Source organism: Hoplias malabaricus, chromosome Y, assembly GCF_029633855.1.
Source record: "Hoplias malabaricus isolate fHopMal1 chromosome Y, fHopMal1.hap1, whole genome shotgun sequence".
Classification (NCBI taxonomy): domain Eukaryota; kingdom Metazoa; phylum Chordata; class Actinopteri; order Characiformes; family Erythrinidae; genus Hoplias; species Hoplias malabaricus.
In genome coordinates this window covers 51,986,259-52,011,440 of record NC_089820.1, presented here as the reverse complement: position 1 = coordinate 52,011,440, position 25,182 = coordinate 51,986,259, and the positions used below count along the sequence as shown (strand labels likewise).

Sequence of the window (25,182 nt, the reverse complement as noted above, 5' to 3'; positions counted from 1 at the left end):
CCGGTCACCACCTTTCTTTTCCTCAGGGGAAGAGGATGTTGTGTCTTGACGGCTGTGTCTGCACCATGAAACGCTGCTTAGCGGGTTTAAAATAACAACAGCAACATTTCCGGGTGAAAGGACGTGGCTTAAATGTTCATTGTAGGAACATAAAAAAAGAAAAAACCAAAACAAGCTAAAAACAAAAGTCATCCATTGAACATTGGCTTATTTAGCGATGTGGTTAAAAAAACCTATCTTTGGAGGTCCACCTGAACAATACTAGAGGAAGGGCCAGGGTAAATAGTCCTGGGAAGACAGAGTCCTGGCATGTGCATCAAAGCTCTGGCCTCCCTGCAGCATTGTCTTTAAATTCTCTGCACTCTAAAAACAACAGGTTCTCTGTACATCGGAGATGATGATAGCGAATATTTTTAGATAATATTTTACCTTTGTTTAAGAGCTTGAGGTACAGAAAAGGGTGTACAGGAGGTGATTTCAGAGAATGCAATCCGTTTATTTTCTTTTCTTCTGTTTCTGACTAAGTCTTTTAAGTCTTTTCTCCTGGGATTTGAAAATAATCAAAGTCAAGGTACTACATGCCACCTGATGTATTCCAAAATGTTCTAAGAGCACACAGCTTGACAAGTGCATATGTATTTTTGTACCTCCATACCTTTCATTTAATAATAAGTAAACAATTTATTGCAATTATTTCCAATAAATTAAAGATCTGAGCTATTTTACAAGTAAAAACAACACAATCAAATCTGAATTCCAGACCTTTGTTGAAGAAGCACATTATAACTAAACTACAACTGCACTCATTGTAATTGTGATTTTAATATACAAATTGATCAGCCTTTTAGACACTAAACACACAGCCTCCCCATGAACCAGTTCCAAGCTCCCAAGAGCCCTAATCCTGATCACTGAATCTTCCAGAATTCAGCAGGCCCCAGATCAGTATACAAAGATGAGCATTCAGAGAGCAGAGCAACCAGAGAGTCAAGCTGAAGCAACAGCTCCATCCTGACCCCACTCTAGCAGTCAAGTGCTTCTTCCGTTGCCTCTCGCTTTGCCGACTCCTTTGCTGGAGAGACAAACTCCTGTGAGCAATTAAGAAGTGCACGCTGAGGCCTTTCCTGCCGTCCGGCTGTAAGCCCTGCCATGGAGAGCGATTTCCGACGGTAGCAGCTTTTGTCAGCCACACAGAAACACCATACTTAACATGAGTAAGGAGGCTCACTCCACACCGCTCAATCGCACTTGTAATAAAGCGCAGATTTATGAAAAATATTCCCACCATTTCACCTCTGTCAATGCCACAGTTTCAAATTAATTATTGATTAATCACTTTCCTTTTAAGCAAAAATGCAGAATAGCAATATCAAAGCATAGCAGGAAAAAAAGATTATAGCCCCAATTCAGGTTTGTCCCAATCATTCATTTCTATTGTATTGACAACTCCCAACTTGCTAATCACTGAGCCAGAGAAATAAAAATGGTCAGCATTTTCCTCTGGTCACACTAAAGCTGATATACATCATTTGTTGGTAACAAGCGAATCAAATGGAGGCAGAGTTAGAGGAAAATTAACTACTTGGCAATAGCACAGCAATGAATATACACCTAACAGCCATAACATTAAAGCTACCTCCTTGTTTCAACACTCACAGCCCACTGTCTCAGCTCGTTTTACCATATAGGTGCACTTTGTAGTTATACAACTACAAACAGTAGTCCATGTTGTCCACATATTAAGTTGACTGCCTTTCCCCCTGTTCCTAAATTGTCTGGAACCTAACAGAATCCACAGAGCAGATATTATTTGGGTGGTGAATCATACTCTGAACGGTAGTGACATTGTTGTGGATGAGTGGATCAGACACAGCAGTGCTGCTTGAGTTTTTAAACATAGTCACTACTCACTGGGCACACCTTTAGAACTCCTACTTTGTTGGTCAACCTTCCAGATGCAAACATATTGCCTGATTAGTTGTTAATACAGATGTATAACAAATTTTCTACACCTTGGTCAAATTATATTTTTTATTGGTTTTCTATACGAAAATAACACATCCTTCACAGCGAACACAGCTCTGCATATTTTAACGCAGAATTAAGTTAATTTTAGTTGTGTTGCTACATTCACCATATTGGAAAAATAAAGCTGAAAACATGACCGTAGCAAACATGTTTTATATTGTCTTCTACTATAGTGAGCTTGGTAAATAAATATAAAATTTGTAGAAATAAAAGTCATATTTAAGTTTGTTCCCTGTGGAGAACGCGCCAACTTATTTTCATATTGAAAATCAACATAGCATGTTATTTGACCAGAGCTGTCTAAAATTTTGCATCAGACTGTGTGTGTGTGTTCAAGTTTGGCAAACCCCAGAGTGCAACAGCGAGACACATGTAGATACACACTAGGCCACAGGGGAGAGGACCCCAGTGTTTCTCTAGTGTGGTCAGCCGGCCAGCTAAAGGTCAAGGCAAAGTTTAAAGCATGTGTGCGGCATGTGTGCGGAGCCTTAAGATATTCACGGTCAGCTTTTTAGCACATACGGCCACTCCAAACATAATGAGATGGAAGTGGTAAATATTTGCTGATGGCTTGTAAAATTCCCATGCGCTGGGGCCTATTTTGAATACAAAGGATGCTTGGGAGGCTGATGAAGGGGGCACCTGATAACTAATTAGTACATTTGCACAAATAATTAGAATGAACGCTCATGACTGATATTACACAGGGAGGCGTGGGAGACATGGCAATGAGGGAGGCGAGTGGTTGAGGCCAGCAAAGAGCAGCAGCGGTCCATCTGCTGCCGCCATTTTGAGTGGCCATGGTCTGGCAGCATTGAGTCAGAGGCTGAGGGCACAATAGTGTGTGTCTCTAACAAACCTAGCAAGAGATCGCTTAAAAGAGCTGTCATCTTAATAATGGCTGTACCCTCAAGGACTGCTTAATTTAATGACAGCTGAAAATAGGGGGGAAAAAAATAAAAATTCTGGAAAGACACAGATATGTATTAAATGCATCCAACCTCTTCCCTAAAAGAGACTGGGTTCTAAAAACAGCACAGACTGCTTCCAGTGTACTGGCATGTAGCGCTATGTTCCACAGGGAAGAAGCTGTAGATGAGGTCTACTATGCATCCAAGGCACACAAAAACTAAAAATACTACTCAAAAGCCAGAATTAACTATTTAAATCTCTTAAACATAGCCTAGTGACCAAAATTATATTAACTCATTCAACATATTTATTAAACATTTTACCTCGATTACAATTTATGAATGATTATTTTGTTTTGTTTTTTTGCCCTCATAGTTCACTGACGAAGCTTGTACTTTAAATATGCTCAAGTATTAAACATATTTTTCTAATGTTTCTGGAAGCTTCTCAGTCTCTTTTTTGAGCAATGCACTGTTGGTATTTGGTGACGTGAATGTGCTACAAGTGTTGAAACTGACTGCTGGTATTAACTTTGATCGCTGAAACTGTTTTTGTCAGTGTTTACATTTGACTTCTTTATGTTCAGTATCATCTTCAGTAAAGTCAAAACATATCCAAACAATAGACACAGCATTTGGTAGAAGCTACTCAAGTTGCCCAGTTAGTCTGTTAGTTGTTGTGGTTCTCCTCCATGTTGCTTCCATGTGGCAGATTGATGGGGCAGAATCATTTGACTACATGCACTGTAGTGTGGTTATAAAGGTGATGTTTTACAAAACGTTTCTTCACTATTGGCAGCTCTCCACTCTATTCGACGGCTGGAACAGGTTTAATGTGTTAACAAAGCCCTGGAGTCAGTTCAAAATGCCAAGTGTCTTGGTCCGATATGCTAGGCTTTGGCTCTCTCTGCCCATGGCAGAGAAAAGGAATCTGGAGTTTTTTTTTCAGACAATAGAGTTTGTAAAAAACATTTGAAAAGCACAAACAGAGATTAGGACATTGCTCTATTCCTTGCTCTACTAGTGGATACTATGATTAATTAAATTATTTATTTATTTATTTATTTATTTATTTTGCTGATTCGGATGACTTAAGACGGAAATGTCTCCAAATTCGAGAGACAGCTCATTTCATTACCGAAAGTGCTACAAAACTAAACATCTTGAGTTACAAATGCGTTTCTGTGGTAAGTCAAACAGTGAATAAAAAGAGAAGTAAACTTAGAGTACAGTAGTTTTTTTCCCCTCAATCATAGCATTCCATCTTAAAAGACACAGAGCTTCTGAACATAAACAAACCATAGTAAAATATTATATATTTTTATGTACTTGAAGACTTGAAGAATTAAAAGAAAAATCAATTTAAATTATGTAGCCAACATTATGTCGATTACCTAAAATTTAATACGCAAACATCAATATTTATTAGTCGACACGCTTTTACAATACCATTTTAGGTCCCTCCTGGAAACTGGACTTTAAAGGGAGACTATAGGCATCAGAATAATTCACAGTTTGTCCAAAACAGTTTAGACACCTCTTTTAATTAGTGGGCAAACTACCTATGAGAAATCGTTTGCAAATTTTGGCCAGAATTGATCTCAGCTTTTGGAAGCCGCAAGGCAGACAGTGATTTTACAGTCAATCTCATTGTAGAGAATTACGTAGTGAACAGTTGTACTACCATTCAATATTTAGAAGTATGCAATCAATAAGGAACATAAATATAGAAAATTATATTAATAAAGTAGTATTGTGTGCATTCAAAGATTTTATAGCAGATAAAAAGAGGCGACACTCTCAATATTAAATGTGTTTCAAATGACAAACCAAAAATGAGTGATATATAACAAACAAACCTTTAAGTTAATAAATGTTTTATACTCTTTCTATAAACTTACAGTTTTGGGGATATGAAGTTTTGCTCTAAAAAATATACAAAACTGAATAAATCTAATACAAATCCACCTTTGTTATAAAAAGTGTTGGCCTATGGAATGTATCTCTCATTTCTCTACTTTTCTCTCTCCAACTGCCCCCTGTCTGCAGGATTGTGTGTGTAGGTTGACACTCGCACACACTGAAGTCTCTCAGTGTCTATGGGAACACACACATTGCGCTGAGCAAATAGATATTCACTCTCATTATCCTGTCCTTTAAAGTAACGGAGAGGCCGGCTGTTTGTGGTGCCTACACATAATTTCCCCATTATGCAGAATTCAAATATGGACTGAAATAACGTGCAATGGAAAGAGAGCAGAAAAGTGTAATAGAGTGAGAGGGAGACAGAAACGGGGATGAGGGTCGATTGCTCTATCAGGCAGCCGAGAGGAGAAATTTCTTTCCCGTCTTTTAAGAGTCTTATTGAGTTACTGTAACTGACACCTGTGCGTTTTTCGAGGGCTTCTGTGAATCCAAAGAAATTCTTCAGCATGCTGTGTGAATCACAAAGTGGGATTTTATCTTCAGAGAAGAGAAGAGAAGAGAGAGGACAAGGCATAGTGAGGGTGAAGGGCTGAAGAGCACATAACTGAAATAGAAATGTGAATTCTGAAGGGTGGGGGGGACATGGAGGTATAATCCCTCTCATGTCAGGGCTATGCCAGAACACAACGAGATTGCATGATACCCACCATACTGTAACAATTAGTCTTAGCCTTGTCTTAGTGCTCACATTGAATGCCTTTCCAGAGGGGTCAAGGAAAAGATGATTTAAACATCTATATTTGTACACTGACTAAAAGAGTGGTGTGCAATTTGTCTCTGTCTCTCTGTATTTTAGTAACATCTGGCGGCAGGAGATTTAGGTTAGACAAGTAATTAGTGCCACGTATTTGTCCTAAAGACAGGTGTATTTTCATTTAAGAATCACTTTATCATTGCTTTGCAGAGGAGCTGGCACCACACACACACACACACACACACAAGCATGCACACATGGAATCTCACCTTGCAAGATGCACAATGACAAGTCAGCGTGAGCCAAGTTAGGCTACAGTTACTAAACCATCAAGGCCACAAACGTGTTCTTAAGCAATGCAACATGAGCACAGTTAAAGAATGTTATAGTCATAGGTTCCAGACCCCAAAAGCATATCAAGCCAAAAGTAAAGAAAAAAAAGAATGTGTGATTCCTAAAACTGCATGCCACATAGCTCATCCTGCCACAAAATTTCAGCAACGTGAATTAACCTTGCTGTTCTAATGGTCATATATCATAACAGATTCACAGCTGCGCTCCTAAAACAGAAACTTCCGACATATTTCTTTGATCTGAACCTTCACATTATGTGGAGATTAATTAAACTCTAAAAAAAACTCATACCACATCTTTTAACACTTTTTTTTTCAGCAAAGTATACTTTTGATTTTTGATTCCAATATATATTTTAGATTTTTAATCCTCTATGATTTAACGTTACAGTGTCTTTATGATAACTGTACAACAATCAGACACCACTTCATTTAGTTTCTAGTCAAAGTGGCCATTATAGACATTCACTGAATTTTTATTTAAATATTTCATAAAATAATATATTTTTTATATTTTTATTCTCAGTATTTAGTGCAGGGGTACTCATATATGTTTACTAGATGCTTTACTAGATTTCCACAGAGCTGAATGTCCAGAATAATAATATTATATTAATAATAAATAATAATAATAAACGTAAGTCAGTCCATTCTTAAATAAGTGGTTATCAAAGTTGATTTTCTATTTTCTTGGACTTGAGATTGCCATTAATCAATTTGCTAAGCAGCTTTTGACAAACGTTTCCACAAACTGATAGGAGAGATATTGTTTTTATTTTTTTTTATTCTTCTATGATGTTCTGATGTAGGTTCGTAACGAACCCAGACAAGATCTGGTTTGTCCACATGTGAATATTTAATTCTTTTTGGGATATTTCAAAAGTTCATTGCATTTTCTGTTTTTCACAATCCTCTTAATCGTTAAGACATTCAGCGATGGTAAGGTCTGAGTTAAAGAATGTTATAAAGAATTGATTAAATCTTCTTATTTTTGGGTCAGTTTCTTTTTCAGATACAGCTTCTTGAGAGCCAAGCATCCTTTCAGAACAATGGCACTGAATTGTTTCCTCACAGGGGAAGGATGGACAGAAACACCTCATAGTCGAAAACCTTAAGTATCATCCAGGTCTTGTTCTATTTTCTGAACTTTTCCTTTAACTTTTCCTAATGCAATTAGATAGTGTTAAATTTAATGTCCTCAGAAATATCTCCTAAAATGAATAACTTATATTTAATGACCACTTTGACTGGAAAATAAATGAAGGGTTGTCTCTGAAATGACCTCTGTGTTGATTATGTGCTACGTATTATGCCTCATTCAAAAAGCACACCAGCCTGATACACTCCTCATAAAATCAACATAAATGGGCTGGCGTCTAAATCTTCTAAGTCAGAAAAGCAATGATATGGGGCCATTTAAAAAACCAAAAATGGTTCGTTCTTTAAAAAGATTTCTGGAAATCGTAATGTTTATGCTCTGGTATCTTAGGCCTATTCAGGTCTTCTGAGAAAATGTCTTTAAGAGTTTGCACAAAAGAATAAATTATCATTGGTATGAGTAGTGTAAGTTTAAGAGTGTCCAACTATTTTATCTTAACATAAACATTCGGATCACATGTGTTTTCCTGAAGTTGATAAAGATGTGTAAGGCATGCAAGCTTCCTGTCATATTGCAGCATTTGCATGTGGTAGCTTTGCTCATGTCCACACATCATACATCTTTTTATCATTATTAAATCCTTGCATGAGGCCTGAACAGGCTTAAGATACTTTCTCAGCTTAAATCTCTGGACTTACACATTATGCTTCTGACAGGAAATGCACCCCAGATTAAATATTAAACATGACAACCCTTCTCAAAAACATACAAAGCAATGCTCTCTCTCTCCCGCTCTCTCTCTCTCAAATCTCATTTCAATATAGTGCCCCTCTCTCCTTTGCTATTCATGCTGTTTTTCCCTCTTAACTTTTCCAGATTGAGCACTGAAGTCTTTTAAAATGGAAATGCACTTCATCATGGTCATTTGGCACAGAGCACTAATAAATCAAGGTCTGGCCGCTGCTCCCGCGACTTGAAGCAAAACAAACAGTGCTGGACCACTCTTCTTTACTGGACCTAATGGGGGTCACATTCACACCCTCATTTAACACACACACCCACACACACACACAAGCAATTTAATATCCCCCACACAGGAGAAAAGAACAAAACTGCTCTCTCTTTGTAGTGCCTCGTGTGCTAGAAAGTATTATGTTCCATAACTAATAAATATCTAACAGGGTTGCTGTTGTCTCTGTTAAAACCAACATTTCACATTGATGTATGACACTCATTGGAAAGATATTAAGAGGCCAAGAGTGAATTTTCTGGAACAATCCAAGGTATTTCTATGAATAACATATACCAGCTGTTACAGGGGCATCCTGTAAAATGTTTCATATGGGAACTTGGCCTCCATCAAGTTAAGATGTGCCTGCGTGGGCTATGCAGATATGCTGTTTTATATATTATGAAAGATGGAAAGGAGTAAAAAAAATAAAAGAAAAAAGAAAAAGAAAACAATGAGATCAATTGTGATTCTGCTCATTCCTCTGAATGGAATTATCTGCACACAAAAAGAAAATTCAGAATGTCTTTGGCTGCACGGGCTCAATCAAAATATTCTGATCCTTGTTACTGAAACTGAATATGTATGACCATCTCAAATATGCTGAATTTATTTTGAATATTTAATGAGATATAAAATATAAGTCTATTTCAGCAACTAATAAAATCAGTATGGATGTGCCATAGGAAAGAATAAGAAGAGAGATGGGGAGAGGCAGAGAGAGAGAGAGAGAGAGAGAGAGAGAAAGGGGGGGGCGACATCTGTCAGACATTCATCAGCATTCTGTGTTGTCGAACCTAGTATAGCATGTTCATATTTTTCTGCATAGGAACAGTCAAAATATCAGCAAATCTGAACATCTCCACCCACTCTCCCTATCCTTCTCTCAGTCCAATCACACCCCAGTTCCCCTCGATAAAACAAATTAACTGATTAGATATTTTAATCTCAGTTGTGTTTGACCTTGCAGAATATATTACTGATGTCTATGTGGGAGAAACATTTTTATAAAGAAAAAACTGCACTTTCACCTTTTGCTTCATTACACAAGGGCAGCAAACAGGTTGAAACTACTAAAAACCACACACAATCAGTGTGAATAGCCCCCTCCCACACACACACACACACACACACACACACACATACATACACAAATTCCACCCCCACCCCTTGCTCCAGGCAGCTGGGAGGGAAGGAGTTAAGCCGGGAATGCATTAACAAAAGAAAATTATAGCGTAAACAGTTCATAAAATCTCACAGCCCCTGATGTCGCGCTAGATCATTAAATTTCTGCAACAATTAGACCTTTTCTCACGGCGGCAAATTGGACCCGTTGCCATGGCAAATCTGAGCCCTTAAGTCATATATCTTTGATTGCGGAAAGGTCAGCCGTAGACAGCCTAATAACTCAGGGAGCTGTTTGACAGATTTCATCCAAGCATGATCACAGAACAGGGCAAAACTATGTCGGCAGTTGTTAAAAGCAGGGAGGGGTCAGGGAGAAGGCTGAGGTTAAGGAATGTTTGCGCTTGACTGAGCACAGCCCGATAATGTGCCCGACCGCATTTAAATCCACAGAATCACTCTCTCACCGACTGTGTGTGTGCGTGTGTATTTCTGTGTGTTCTAATAGAGGATATACTGTATTTTTAGCCCTGATCAATGGACGGGTTTAATTGCTTTGAAGGTTAAGACAGCACTACTTTAAAGGCTGTGACTTATAAACATGGGCAAGCTCTGCAAAAAAAAGAGAAGAAATGCTGGCAAGCGGTGGCAGCCTGTTGAGAATACAATGATTTAGCATGATTTATTTAGATGATGTTGTGCACCCCCGATCACACACACACATATATATTTGGGAAATTGTGAAGTGTAGCTTAGAGTAGGGTGGCATCAAGCAAAAAAATCTATGAGCATGACAAACTAATGACCTTGACATGTAAACTTCGGGAGAACAATAAGCTCTCTTTACTCAGCTAACGGCATTTGTGTGTGATTTTAGGAGTAATCCCTCACCCTCCTCTGTAGACTGTGTTGGCATTTCAGAAGCCTTTCCCACAGGTGCCACGCTAAGCAGTGACGACAGCACCATCTGCTGGAGAGACAAAGGAAAAAAAATGTTAGCAAGCCACTTTCCTGATGATGATATAAGTATATATATAAAAAAATTAAAAATAGTGTGCGCTTTAAAAGTGCATTCCTTCTGCATGTGTCCATGTCCTCCACTCTCCTGTTGGTACATGTGACTGAAACACACTCCCCATTTTCCCCAGGACCTGGGCAGCAAGGACCCTTGGGAGTGTATGACAATGAGAGTGTGTTCTTGAGTGGGTTAATGCGAGCAGGCTCAGCTGGACAGCAGATGTCTCCCTCCCAGTCTCCCTCCATCTCTGCCTCTCTGTTTCCTCCTCCTCCATCCGCCCTCTCGCTAACTCCTTTCATCATACTCCCTCTCTGTCTATATCCATCTCTCACTTTACCCCACTGCAGCCCACCCTCTTCTGGACTTTATGTCTAATTGTCCCTTAATTCCATAATTCCGCATGTGTGGTTCTGCTTCTGTTTCCTCAACCAATTAGCATTAATATAATCCCTTAAACATCTGTAAGTCAGCTACCTACTGTGTTCCCATAGACCTTTTTTTTTTTTTTTGCTATGAAATACATATGCTAATGGGGAATAGTATCCGCTATGCCATAAGCAAGTGGTGTGCCTCGTACACCTTCGCTTTGAAACTAATTTTCTTGTAAGACTCTCTTTTGGCCCTTATAGGCCACTCCAAATCACCTTTAAGCTTCCCTTCAAACAGTCAAAATTAAATGTTATCATCCAAAGGTCACATATTAATTCCTGTTTCTTAGTACATTTTTATTCATGACACCAGGGGTCTGCTGGATCACGGTCTCCTTGTAATCAGATACGGACCTCTCATTAAAAATAAAAGGGCCCCAAGTCTGCCACCAGATGCTAAGGCTACATCTTGTTTCTTTCTAAAGGACATTTCACTAAACCACAGCGACTGCAGCATAGCCACACCCCGCAGTTGTGACTTTCAGGCATTTAAGCAAATAATCAAATATACCTCAGGTCCTCGTCCATTTTATCAGGCACCTGTTATATATATTTAGTGGAATGATAACACCTTTGGACCACTAACCAAGTATTATTTAGTTTAGAGGAACTGATTTCAGTGTGAGGCTTCATTACAAACCTTTATCTGTCTTTAAACACTACATGGACATCAGACTTCTGACTAGTAAATATTAAACGAGTATCAACGGGGCTAAATTTAATTAATCAGGACCAAAATAAGAGTAAAACCTTCCACTCTCATCTTTGCTACAGACAAGTGTAGTAATAACCGCAACAGCATTCTCCCACAGGTCACATTCAAGTTCAATGTAGCTTCAAATAACCAGCAGTCCATTAGAAGTATCTACAGTGTGATGGACACAATAAAGCGCTATATGCAGTAATTTAAACTATTGGGAAACATGTAGCTATAGTTTTTTTAATTATTCAAACATCTCAACTCACATAGCTATTACTTACTGCACAATTAACCTACATTCCCCATGGTTTCATGATATTTGCCTTCTTTTTAAAAGCTTTCTACATGTGGGCCTTCACTTCTGTCCTTCTGATTAAACAATTCTACAAAACTATTATTATTATTATTATTAGGATCCTAATAAGATTGACTGCTTAGGTACCAAGTATTAGTGGTGTTCAGTAGTGAACAATACAGAATTGTTCAATACTTAGCACTGACCAATTCAGTTGATTCATTTGAGTATCTCAATTTTTTATATCATTATCATCATTACAGAACAAATCCCTAAATAAGAACTGCATGGATTTCAGCCACCCGGGGCCCATGGGAAATCTTTCTACCACTGTGTTTTTTTTCTATTAATAAACAGGGCAAACTCTTTTGAGAATTATGAGTACAGCAAGTTCTGAGACCAGACAACTCCCCTAGCATGCTTCCACTTCTCAGAAGAGTAATAATTTATCAATCTACCAGCAGAAGCACAGGCAGCAAAGCAGCATGGCCATTATAGTGGACAGAAACCATCCGAGCCAAATGTCCCCTAACTTCTATTCTCTCACTAAGAACAATAAGAGTAGTGGAAGCATGTAGAAGAGGGGAGCAAGGGGTAGGGGGTTAATTAATACAAAGCATTTTAAAAAGAGAGCCCAACGCCTCCCCACTCAGAAGCAGCGGGGCTCCGTGATAAGCGGCTCATCAAACACGCGAGTAGAGGGGCTCCTCAGCTGCTCACGCTCAGATTAATAGCGCCTCAGGTTGGGAGGCCTCCCGCTGCCGCGCCGGCGCTCCGCACCGTTCCGAAGGCAGATCATTCACTGACACAGTGTCACGGCGGATAATTGGGGCGCGTCGCCGAGCCGCGCTCACCTGTCTGCACACAGGTGCTGGAGTATCAATGCTGCAGGGCTGAGAGAGAGAGAGAAACAGAGAGAGTGACTACCCCAGCCTTTCTCCTTTTCTATCCTTAACATACAGTTAGATTGATATACAGAGTTGACATACAGAGTTGATTTGAGGCTGAAACCAGATGCAGGATGAGTGAGAAGGGAGATAGCTCCAGAGCTAAAGATGTATACACTGTATTTAGGTTTCACCAAAAATTAAGACTTTATTTAGAATGAATGAAACCGTACTGAAAAGTAATTTGTCGTTTATTTTAATGCAGTGTGAACAAATTGATCTTAGGCTTTGGCCTTGTATGATATCCCTGGCTTTTAGATGTTGACAATTCACTGCAACTTAACAGTAGCAATTTTAAAAACTTACAAAGCCTAAAAACTCACTATTAATGTTTATGTGGTTTGAGTTGTTGTTTCACTGTGATTTAAAAAGGCACATGAATGAAACGAGTACACTGAATACTAATGAAAAAAGAGCATCAATTAAAACACATTTAGAGAATATGGACTCTGGTCTTCTCACTTTAATTCGAAACATTCACAGCTCTTATTTTGACTGGAGAAAACTCTCTATCCCCTGCTTGGTCATTGGTCTTACCTCAGATTATTGTACCTCAGTACAGCACTGATTAAGGCACACACCAGATAAAGTATCTGACTGATCTAAAACTTAGCTGAGCTCAAGCAAGAGACACAAAGGAACCACCACTGCAAAGGGACCACACAGCAGAACGTTCCATTTAAGGCCTAGTTGAGTGCATACAACAAAACAGAAACAACAAAGGCAATCGCTATCAACTGAGAAAAAGGTGTGGGACGTAATGAAAGAAAGCTTGGCATTAATTGTTCAGAAGCCAGAATAGTTCCAGTGTGGCTGAAGCTTAGCAAGGGCTGAGGGTCTCACTTGTTGTTGGGGTTGAGGTCAGGAGCGGGTCGTTTCTAATGGTGTCGCCCAGCGCGCCCGCGATTCCACACTCATTACACCATTCACAATTACGGCTACCTATTTCCCCGTGAGGGCTGGGCCAACCATTATCACGGCGACTCAAATGAAGTGGATAATTGTGTCTCTCTGCGGCACATCAGGAAACGGCAGAGAAAGGGAGAGAGTTAGTGTGCATACAAGGGTGTGAGACAGAGTGTGACAGACAGAGAAACAGACCAAAAGGCAAGGGATAATAAACATTAAAAAACACGCAAAGGGCCCAGGTACACCTGATAAAATGCAAAGGCAACAGAACGATACTGCAAAAAGGAAACAGAACGAGTGTACAACAGTAGACCGGACAGAATATCTTCCCAAAACGTGCTGTCACTTAACACCACTTCAAACAGCAGCAAGCCTTGTCACAATTGGTGCAACTACCACTGTACTACCAGCACCGATCAAAGAATCAAAATGTGGAATAACTTAATTTTAAGAATTCATTCCTCAAATCCTTCAGGAACCATGACCTCATTCAAGCCTTTAGAGTACATTATTCCCAATCCAGAGCTGAATATATGTGAGCACAGGAAATACGTTGTGCCGCTAATGCTTAAGAAGTCAGAAAGCTAATGCATTCAGGGGAAATGACCAAAAATAGAGGCGTGGGTTGTCATGTCATATTTATGAGAAATGGAGGCTACTGATAAAGCTCCAACTCCTCTGACTGCGATCCTACACAGACTTGTCAAACTATGTGCCATTACTATCCTTTGTCTTAGCACGCTTGTCATGTAAGGCTTGTACTCGAATGAAATATTAATTCTGCATAATAACTTTCAAAGGGGAATAAAGTATGGAATTAATTATTAATCATATGTATATTCAAAGCTTCTTTCTGCTTTTCTTTTTTGGGAGCACAAGATATTCCCAGACAGTTTCAATCTGATGAGAGAGGCCCCGATTAATTCTCTGGGAAAAAAAGAAAGGAAAAAAACCAAATGTGGCAAAGAAGTAGAAGAACAAAGAAGCACAGCATCTGATCTATTGAATGGAGTAGTGTACAGGTGTCAGAAGTAGGATCATTTGTAATATAGATTACTTGCCTCATTTAATGGTTAGTATCTTGTCCAGTGGAACAAAGCAACATTTGTTTGTGGGGGGAGGGGAGGTAGAGGGGAGGCTGAAGAAGTCAAGGTCATGTCATTAGCAGACGTCATAAACGCCCATCAACGGGAGTGAGGAAATAAAGCACGCTGATGAGAGGAAATGCGATCCGAGACAATAGATATCTCATTTACTGCATTCTGTCCCATTTCGACACAATTTGCCGTGAGCCAGTTAATATGCAAGTTATCCGTTGGAGAGGGTGCGAGACGGACCATTTCAGTGTCGATTTACAGCAAAAAGAGAGGACGGGAGTACTCTTCGTTCTTCAGAGCTCTTTAGTCTAATTCAATTGTACCTTTCAATACCTTATAATATGCAGGAAGTGGTTGGATCGCTATATCACATTATGGAGGGATAAAATAGTAAAACTGATTTTTTTAAAGGCTGTAAGTATTCACAAGGAGAAAAGCAGATAAAAAGTGAAGCTTACTTTTGCTGTGTCTGAGGGCTGAGAAGTGGGAAGTAAGTGCTTTAGACTCTGCTTTTCAGTAAATGTAAGATATCCATCATCGACCTAGTCCAAACAGTAATGGAACAAGTTACTTCATATTGACTGTTCTTGACTCACACCTACCACACTATTCATAGCCTTAAAAGCGTCTCTGGCCACTGGTTACAACATCGGCTGGATACACTATAGCAGTGGTCAAACCGGGCAAACCGAAATGTCATGGTTCTCTGACACTTCACCGTATGGAAATGTGTGCAGACATGTCAAAGAAGTGGTTCTAGTTATGGAAAAAATATATATAAATGATATATGAATATAAATTAATCAAATACTCATGAAATAACCATTATGTGTTCTCTGTGATACGTTAGGTAAGGTTTTGCATAGACAATGGGGTAAAAATTGAATCCGGTGTCTAGTGTTACAATGAATTAAAAAAAGAAGTGGGAATGGGAGATTTATTCCCTGATTTTCTCAAATTAGGCCTCTTGGACCTTTACAGATGTCCCCAGCAGTGCAGACAGAGGGAGGAATGCATTCAGACCTAAGGAGAAACAGCAGCACCTTCTAAAATAAAAATTTCAACCCAACTTTAAATAATTCTTACATAAGCTGCTGGCAGGCATATATCAGACCATTAATATTTACAGCACATCATGCTGTAGTTGAAAGAATACAATTTGAAGATGCATGCCTGGATAGATTTAAAATGCATGCATAAATAAAGGCGGAAGTTATGAAATCAGGTGGCCTGCCCTACAGAATTGCATTCAGAGATGGAAAATAAAAATAAATAAGTAAATAAATATATAAATAAGTAATGGATGGATGGATGGATGGATGGATGGATGGATAGATGGATAGATGGATAGATGGATAGATAGATAGATAGATAGATAGATAGATAGATAGATAGATGGTACTTCATTAGGGCATCTCTGGATGGGATGCTTTTTGCACGACAGAATTGTATCATTTCGAACATTTCCAAAATATACATTGGGTCATTTTAGAGCAACATCAGCATTGTTTACATAAAAGCATCTATCAAGGCAGAACAATAATGGCCACATTAGGCTGTAAGTAAACATTTTAAAAGCAGCTAGGCTAATCAAACACATTAAGCTGTGTCCAATTAAAACTATCTGTTTGAAGCCTAGAATAAAATATAGCAAAGAAGTCAGTCTCTCTCTCTCTCTCTCTCTCTCTCGTTGGTATGGGTCACTGGACATGACGAGCCTTTCAAGTAACTGAAAATAGCAACTGCAGCAGCAACCCAATTATGATCCGAATCCTTTCCATTTTATTTGTTTTCTTCTTTTACCTTGTGAACAATAGGTCAGATGTAATCGACCGGACCGTGGCGCTCAAAACAGACAGCTCAGCCTCTATTTGAGGATCAATAGCAGCAGCTAACGTCTGATCCGCTTCTGTCCATATTCAAATAAAACGTGCAGCCGCTGTAGCACGCATCATCTCCTCAAAGTCATGTACGATTAGGCACGCCCGCTTCACTGAGAGCAGAGAGGAGACAGAGAGGGAAATATATTAAACTAATTAACAGGGGCCTTGCCATTGCTCTGTGTTACAATATTAAACACTTTAACCACATACATCCAAATGAAATGGGTACATATACTACAACAAAAAGGTACATGAGACTGGCCTTCTGAAGCTGTACATTTAAAAAAAATGGAATAAAATAAAATGAAAGTGTCAACAAACAAATTTCCTTGCTTGGTACATCATGATGTAGCTCCAGGCGCTACCTTTGTCTCCGTCGTGGCACAGACTTAAACTGTGTATTGTAGCACGACACCCCTGATTTCATGCAATATGGAGGATTACGGAATTGAATTGAACGCTCAGCGTTTTTGTTCAGATTTCTAAATTAGGATTTTCTGTCTCCATAATGACAGAGAAGTCTCTTTTTTGCCAAATCAATGGCAGCTATTTATACGAGACATAATCCCTCACCCAGCACTGAACTGCCAGCAAAGTGATGATTTAAAGTAATGACTAAAAAAAACAAAAAACATCCTAAATGAATGCAAATTGGTTTCTTTCCATTTAAGCTAAGACTGCGCTTCATCCTGGGAGACTTCTCCAATGCAAGAGAGTAAAAAAAAAAAGAATACACAGAGCTTGATATGTGAAATCAAGGGGAAAAGCAGCTCTGCCATTGTGGAAAGTAAAGTGTGGACGGATGGGCCGAAATGCAGCAGTTTATGATACAGGATACAAATATCCTCCCTGCTTCTCGTCAGAACGAGTGAGGCTGACAAGTAGGCTATCAGCCAAGAGATCATTAAGCAAGGGTTGAAGTGCCATTGCCAGTGTGTGGGGGATGCCATGGCAACAAGGGTTCGCCCTGCTTGAGAGACAAGATAAAAAACAATGAGAGGCAGGGTGCAGGGCCGCTGAACGATCGCTACTGATCGATGGATCTCTCTCTCTCACTCTCTCTGTTCTTCTCTCTTTGGAGATGGAGGGAGGAGAGAAAGGGCAGCAGCTTTTAGGCTTTGTGGCCAGTGGTGCTTGAGGGGGTGGTCTTCAAATATAGTGAACAAAGAGGGGTAAAAGGAAACCACTGGGGAAAGGAAACCACCATCAAAACAACATATGCTCAGGCTACTGTAAAAGGGTCAGATATTATGATATAATTGATGACCCTCTCAAAAAGTTTTGCGAAAGAATTTCCCAGGCTTGCAGAGTGGTTTACTACCAATGAATACCCTGTGAATATAAAAAGTGCCTTGGTGGAATCCAAGGAGGAAAAGTCAGTCAGTAATACCTGAGAACCTTGGTTTGTCACAGCATCTTAAAGCCAAAAGAGGATGACAGACACAACACAAACAGACCGCAGGTGACTGGCACAGAGTTGCATTTGCAGCTGCATTTGTTTGTGCCTTTTTTTTTTTCCAATGCGTTTTTCATGGACGCTTCTCACGACGAGTGATAAGCAGACACTCACTGAAGAACTCTGAAAACCCCTTGTCTCTTTACTCGCATGCACTCACACACACACACACACACAGGAAAGTTCTCTTACCAACAACATGTGCTAATCAATGCAGTGAAAGCAATCTGTCAGGAAATCTTTAGCATTAAGACTCTCTCCCTCAATGGGGATCAGGCCCATTCACAGGGGTGGGGTATGGCTGGGTCTTAGGAATCTGTCTTTACGCATCCCCCTGTGTCAATACGGATTATGAGCCCAGCTTTTATCTTTTCAACCACACAGACCAGTTACTCATTTAAATGGATTGAATAGATGGAAGGGTTTTTTTGGGGGGCTTTTTTAATAAATAAAAATATACTCAGACGAATACATTCAAATCCTGTCCCAATTCAAATTCTGCTGCCATATGCAAGCTACGAGATCTAATCATACTTTTTAATCCACACAATTCACTGAAGGCAAATTTTGAACTTACTTTCTTAAGACCTGAAAGGATAAACACAGTCTACCTTTTGTTGATGGCAAAGCACCTTTCTTTGCAACTTAAGACCAACAATATGCCTCAGGATTGACTGCTTGGCAGCTGACGGTACCTGCATGCCAAGTAGCTGGGTTATATTTAGGGAATGATATTAGAGAAATGAGTGCAACTTGCGACCTCGCAAAGTGTAGCTCAATTACAAAGAACTGTATTTACTGATAACACAATGGGTGCAAAAAATAAGCCTTTTTTGTATCACCGCCATCAAATATAAAAGGAGCGAATAAAACCGGTAAAGAAGAAGAGAGATGATGAACAAATAAAAGCAAATTTTGACATTTCGCATACAGCGCTTCTCTTTATAGGTCAGAGGCAACCCTGGCCGACCCCTGCATTGTTTCTAAATGCCATTTTGTAAAAGAGGATTGCAGGAATTAATTAATGCATGGGTAGCAGCCACCGTCAAGAGGCGCGCATTAAAATCAATGATTAATAAATTCAAAACACACAACAAACTCAGAGGGGAGATGAAACTAGTATTGTGCTCCCCAGGAAGCAGCCCCAGTGCGGGTCCTCCCACCAGTGAGGCGGCCACTCAGATGCTTAATGGAAAGTCGCTGGTGCCAGCTGTGTGCCTGTGAATAAAATCACTTTAATTAAAGGCATTACAATGGGAAGGGAATGGAGCAGAATCGACAGGAAACGGCCCTCATACTTGACACACGCATACTGACAAGGAGACATAATGACTCAAAAGGAACAGGGGTCTCCAATGATCCTATCACAAATGATCCAAATCCCTCCAACACCTTCTGCTAAGAAATATTTAGCTCTTACGTCAATCACAGCGTTAAATGTGAGCATATCATGTGCCTATCTTAATGTTCTTTGCGGACAAGATAATGCCATCTTATTCCACCATCTGTAAAACGCTTGGCACATCAAACTGAAAAACCTTATCCATGTCTAGACATCCTGTTATTCTCAATTATCACACAAGACATTGCCAGATTTCAAAAATACAACCAAATCACTTCCTCCTTTAAAGATAATTTGAACGTATTTAGGCATGAATGCTGGATCTCATGTTTCTCTGCTCAAAACTGCAAACCAGTGGATAGGCAATTGTTCTAGGCTTCTAAATATTGTGCTGCTTTGCTGGCAAAAAAACAGTAAAAGAACCGTCCACCCACATAGAAGGGAGGAAGGGGCCCTCATAATCTGATTCTCAACAAAGATGAGCCCTGATTACATTCACCCCTTCCTCCTGTTTTAAATAGACTGGGAGCAGTGCCCAGAGCCAGCTGGGGTAAGCACAGCACAAGTGATAAAACAAGAACAGTGTAGTTTACCTGATCGATCACAAGGGGGCAGTCGAGTCACTCCCAAATACATATACATGTTTAAGTGGAGCATAACTATTGTTAGGATGTATTAGCGACAGTCAGAGATAGTAAGAATTAAAAGTTAAAACCCTCTACAGGATTTCAGAACATTTGAAAATTGTAAAACTGAAAAGGTTTATTTTTTTTTCTATTTTTCTTATTCTGTACCTGAAATTAACACCTCTGGCCAAAGTAACACTGATTTACTTTTTGCGCTGATTTCTGAGACAACAGTAAACCACATGTATAACAAAATAACACATATGTGGGTCCAAAACTTACAGAAAGTAAGTATAAATTTCAGAAGGTTTTTCTGTAAAAGCTAATCATTCATTTATTCATTCATTGTCTGAAACCACCTACCCAGTTCAGGGTTGTGGTGGGTCCGGAGCCCACCCGGAATCACTGGGCATAAAGCGGGAACACAACCTGGAAAGGGCAAAAGCGAAACAGCAGAGCCAAATTAACAGACCATTATTACAAGTGTTTGTAATTATGAGGTGTTTTAAGGTATTAATACTTATGGTACAAAAACTAATACTATGTATTTGTACATAGTTTGTATAATAATCTGTATTTGTGGGCGGCACAGTGGTGCAGTCACACAGCTCCAGGGACCTGGAGCTTGTGGGTTCGATTCCCGCTCCGGGTGACTGTCTGTGAGGAGTGTGGTGTGTTCTCCCTGTGTCTGCGTGGGTTTCCTACTGGTGCTCGGGTTTCCTCCAACAGTCCAAAAAACATTTGGTGAATTGGCAACTCAAAAGTGCCCATAGGTGTGAGTGAATGTGTGTGTTGCCCTGTGAAGGACTGGCACCCCCTCCAGGGTGTATTCCTGCCTTGCGCCCAATGATTCCAGGTAGGCTCTGGACCCACTGCGACCCTGAACTGGATAAGCGCTTACAGATAATGAATGAATATGTATTTGTGCCAGTTCATGATGATACATAACTGACAGTATCTGCACTGTTACGACATGTGCTCATTGAACTATTTTTCCTTTAAACAACAAAGCATTAAAAAGCAGTGTAAAATGAATTTTGAAATGTATATATATATATAACTTAAAAGTGCAATATCACTAATAAAAATATGAGTCTCTCAGTAACAATAGTAGCTGTAATTAAAGTCCAATTATGGTCATCAATTAAAACCTTTGATCCTTAAAATCTCAGAAAAACATATTTATTTCCAAAAATGTTATTTTCAGTAAAAATAAAAAATTAATAATAATGCCCTAAAACAGCTTATATATAACTCTACACCTTCATCTTCATTAATATGCACGATTAAATAAAGATCTAGGAATATGCAATTAGCCCGCTCCACTTACATTCCCACCTTACATGTGTTAGGTTTATGATGTAAGAAGCCCTGGCTGTTGGAATTTACACATTTGATACATTTACACATTCAATCCACTTTGCTTGTCATTTTTTTCTTTTTCTCTTTAGACTAATTTTTCTCTGCTTTTGTCTTTTTGTTGTACTGCAAAGTGCTGTAAAATATCTTTGTATGAAAGTCATCTATACATTTATTACTTTTTCAATTACATTTTCCTAATTTTACTATCATTAGTTACATTTAATTAAATGTATTATTATTATTATTATTATTATTATTATTATTATTATTATTATTGCTGTGATAAGTTGTTTTAGTACAATATTGTGTTTAGGGCAACTGAAGTAGACCAAAGTCCTTATAAGCTCTGATGTCTATATAGTAAGGATGTATATCTTCACCACTAATGTCGATTCGATACGCATCTCGATACACTGCCACCGATACGATATAATTGCGATACACTGAAAACCCTTGTCGATACGATGCGATACAAATCAACCCTGTTCAGGATACAATGCGATTCAAAAATGATTTGATAACGATATGACTTAATTATAAGAGGATTTGGTTTTATAAGTAATCATTCGATACAGTTAGTTGAGGTTTGAGGATGTATTAGTCTAACCCATCAGTTTTCTTAACTCAATAGCACAATTCTGCTTTACTCTCTGTAACAATCTGAGGGATGTATGCATCTGGTTGTTTTCAATGGAGTAAAACCAATACATAATATAAAAAATCCATAATTCAATACATTCAGACAGAGAATTACATTTTATTCAGTTTAATTACTCAGTTATATTCTCCGTCTATATTTATACAAAATGTATAAAACATATAAGATGAACAGTTTTCAAAAGTGCAGTATTAAAAATATGCATAGAGAAAATTATGATTTGCAACACATACTATTGTCTGCTAGACTTATCTGCTACTCCACACCGTGCCGTCGTGCCGTCACCAGGTTTGTCGTGCTACTAACGTATTTTATAGCCCCACGGCATTGCTTGCAGATTGAGTGCATCTTGTTAAGTTGACCACCTCGCTTAAAAAAACCCAAAATATGGTCACACGTTTGATTTGTGTGTCTTTTTTGGTGCATTAAATATCTCTTTGTCGTTGCTAATGCTCTCGTTTCCTTCCATTTTTGTTGTGTACGTCTGCGTGCTTGAGTCCGTGCCTGAGGACACGATGGTGCATTTATGTTGCCTCAGAAAAAAAAGAAATCAATAAAAAAATACGTTGACTCAGAAAATACATTACAATAAGGAACTAATACTGCAAAACAAAACACCCGATTTAACCATGGTATTTGCCGATGCAAAAAGGCTAGAGGCGATGCACCGTAAATTCGCCCGCAAATTAAACCCGATGCAACTTGAATCTACCGGTGCAGTCGCATCGCAGACATGTGTGCCGAACCACCGATGTGAATCGGTGAATCTCCCCATCCCTACTATATAGGGTTTAGATGGCTATGCAGACTAGCTTGCTATGCTAGGTAGAATACTAGTTTGCTACATAAGCCTAAAGCCCTTTACCTAAACCCTCCTGTATTTAGTTAATTATTATGAAATAGTTAAACAGCTAAATTTGTATAACAGACTCGATGAACACATACATACAATACACCCTGTAATAAATAGTGATAGATAGCTGCTCTGAAGTAACATTTTGAGAAAACGCATCTATTTTAAGAACACAATTTCAAACAACAATAAAATAAGTAAATAAAGAATGATTGGTTGTTGTGTCTCTAGTCATTAATGGTTCATACGACAATTTAACCGCTTTAAAGTGGGGACCTTTTACCTCTATTTTCACGAGACCTTTCCATTTTTCTGAACACGTCAAGTGTCCGATAACGGCTTCCTCCGTAACCGCTACCTGGAATCATTGGGCGCGAGCGGGGAATACACCCTGGAGGGGGCGCCAGTCCTTCACAGAGAGAAAACACACACAAACGTGTGTTTTTGGACCGTGGGAGGAAATCGGAGCACCCGGAGGAAACCCACGCGGACACGGGGAGAACACACCACACTCCTCACAGACAGTCACCCGGAGCGGGAATCGAACCCACAACCTCCAGGCCCCTGGAGCTGTGTGACTGCGCCACCGTGCCGCCCCCTCCGTATTCACTTTATTCACTAAATAACAAAATCCTAATGGCAGGTAATAAACTTTACCTACCTTAAAAATAGTTCTTAAAATGTCTTAATAAGAACACATATACGTTTTTGACATTAATTACGTAATAAAAAAAACGCTTAAATAGGGTGACCAGATCTGAGATGCAGAAAAAGAGGACACGTCTCAGGGGGTTAGCTGAACCTATGTGTGCTTTTAGGTCCTTGACACCTTTATTTGCTGCACAAAACATGGGAATTTCTTTTTTAATTCATCCGAGAACTTACATTTACGTTTCGGCATAGCTGCTCGAGGTGAGGGTGGGTACATGAGCTTTGCCTGAGGTAAACAAGGACTACTGACGTGCAGACTGACCAATTAAATGTTTACAGAGAACATTCTATACCAATAACGGTAGCTCTACAGTCAGACCGTCCAATCAGAAGATTTTAGGCTACTTCACCACGCCCCCTTCTCACTCAAGCGAACCAAACGGAGTAGGGGAGGGCGGGACTAGTTTGTGAACGAAACGCTTCTCGAAGTTCTATGTAAGCTCTAGAAAAACAAAATCCCGGAAGTTTGTAAAATTTTCCCGGAGGTTTTTTAAGTCTAAAAAGAGGACATGTCCGGGTAAAAGAGGACCCTAGCTCCATTAAACAAATGAAACAGACCCTCCAGCCCGCAGGTAGCAGACTCTAACCAGATAATGACTGTAATAGCACGGTCCAATTCACTGCAGCAGTGACTATATTTTTTCCTCAAATATAAGGACATCATGATTTTATATAAGGATATCATGATTCCAAAATGTACTAGTAGGAATGTAAACAACTTTTATTAAAACTAATTATTATAAAAAAAATATATCAGTGACCACAGGATGGCTGACTTTCACATGTTTGAATGTACCATTGATGTTTAGGTGTATACAGGGAATTTATTAGAGACAATGCTTGTCTGGGTATGTCTATGGTTATTTCAGCAAGGCAATGCATGTGCTACAACAACTTGGCTTCATAGACATTGACTGCTTGGCTGGCCTGCCTACAGTGCAGATCTGTCTCCCACAGAACAAGAAGAGAACAATGAGGCAATGGCCACCAAAGACTGTTGAGCAGGCCAGGTCTTGTATCAAGCAAAAATGGAAAGAAAAAAAAATCCACTTCCAAAAATATACAACAACTTATAACTAAATTATAATATTTGTTTTACTGAAGTCAGTGAAATCACTGGAAATCTTTGACTTTTTTTTCTTTGTACAATTACAAGAATACTTTTTTAAATATCTGTTTTTTATTTTATTTTTTGTCTGAGAATGAAAAATCAAATCAAAGATTCTAGATTTTAATGCAATTGACAATTCTGTGCTTGACAGATAAGTTAAAGAATGATCAAAATAATTAATAAAATGTACTGTGGAAGTTATACGTGATTCATTTATTTATTACTTTAGTGACGTGTCCAAAATCACAACACTACTAAAATAAAAAAATACCCTCTGTAAACATTTGTGTATTCTTTACATTGTCCACAGGGTGGCGGTAGAGCTCTGTGTTTTCGGCACACATACAAGTAGTTGTAAGCTTGTTCAGTGTTTTAATGAATTATATAAAAATAATCTCTGATTTAAAAACTCGGTCCAATCTCTCAACTCCACTGACCATACAAGAACACTTTGTAGCCCTACAATTTGAGACCGTCTGTTGTCCATCTGTTGCTCTGCATACTTTGTTTGCCTCTTTGTTCTTCAGCAATCAGGTCCCTTTGAAAATCACAACAGAGCAGGTATTTTTTGAGGTGGTGGA

At 39.1% G+C, this 25,182-nt stretch overlaps 1 long non-coding RNA gene across 1 annotated transcript in view; it reads right to left on the bottom strand.

Moving 5' to 3' along the window:
• The window catches only part of LOC136678707 (uncharacterized), a 62,982-nt gene extending 39,708 nt beyond the window's left edge, over positions 1 to 23,274 (bottom strand). Inside the window, exons 1-2 of the long non-coding RNA XR_010796490.1 lie at positions 23,063 to 23,274; positions 10,097 to 10,175 (exon numbers count right to left, since the gene is read on the bottom strand). This is a non-coding gene — a long non-coding RNA (uncharacterized lncRNA). The remainder of the gene's footprint in view (positions 1 to 10,096; positions 10,176 to 23,062) is intronic.
• Positions 23,275 to 25,182: the final 1,908 nt, after the last annotated feature.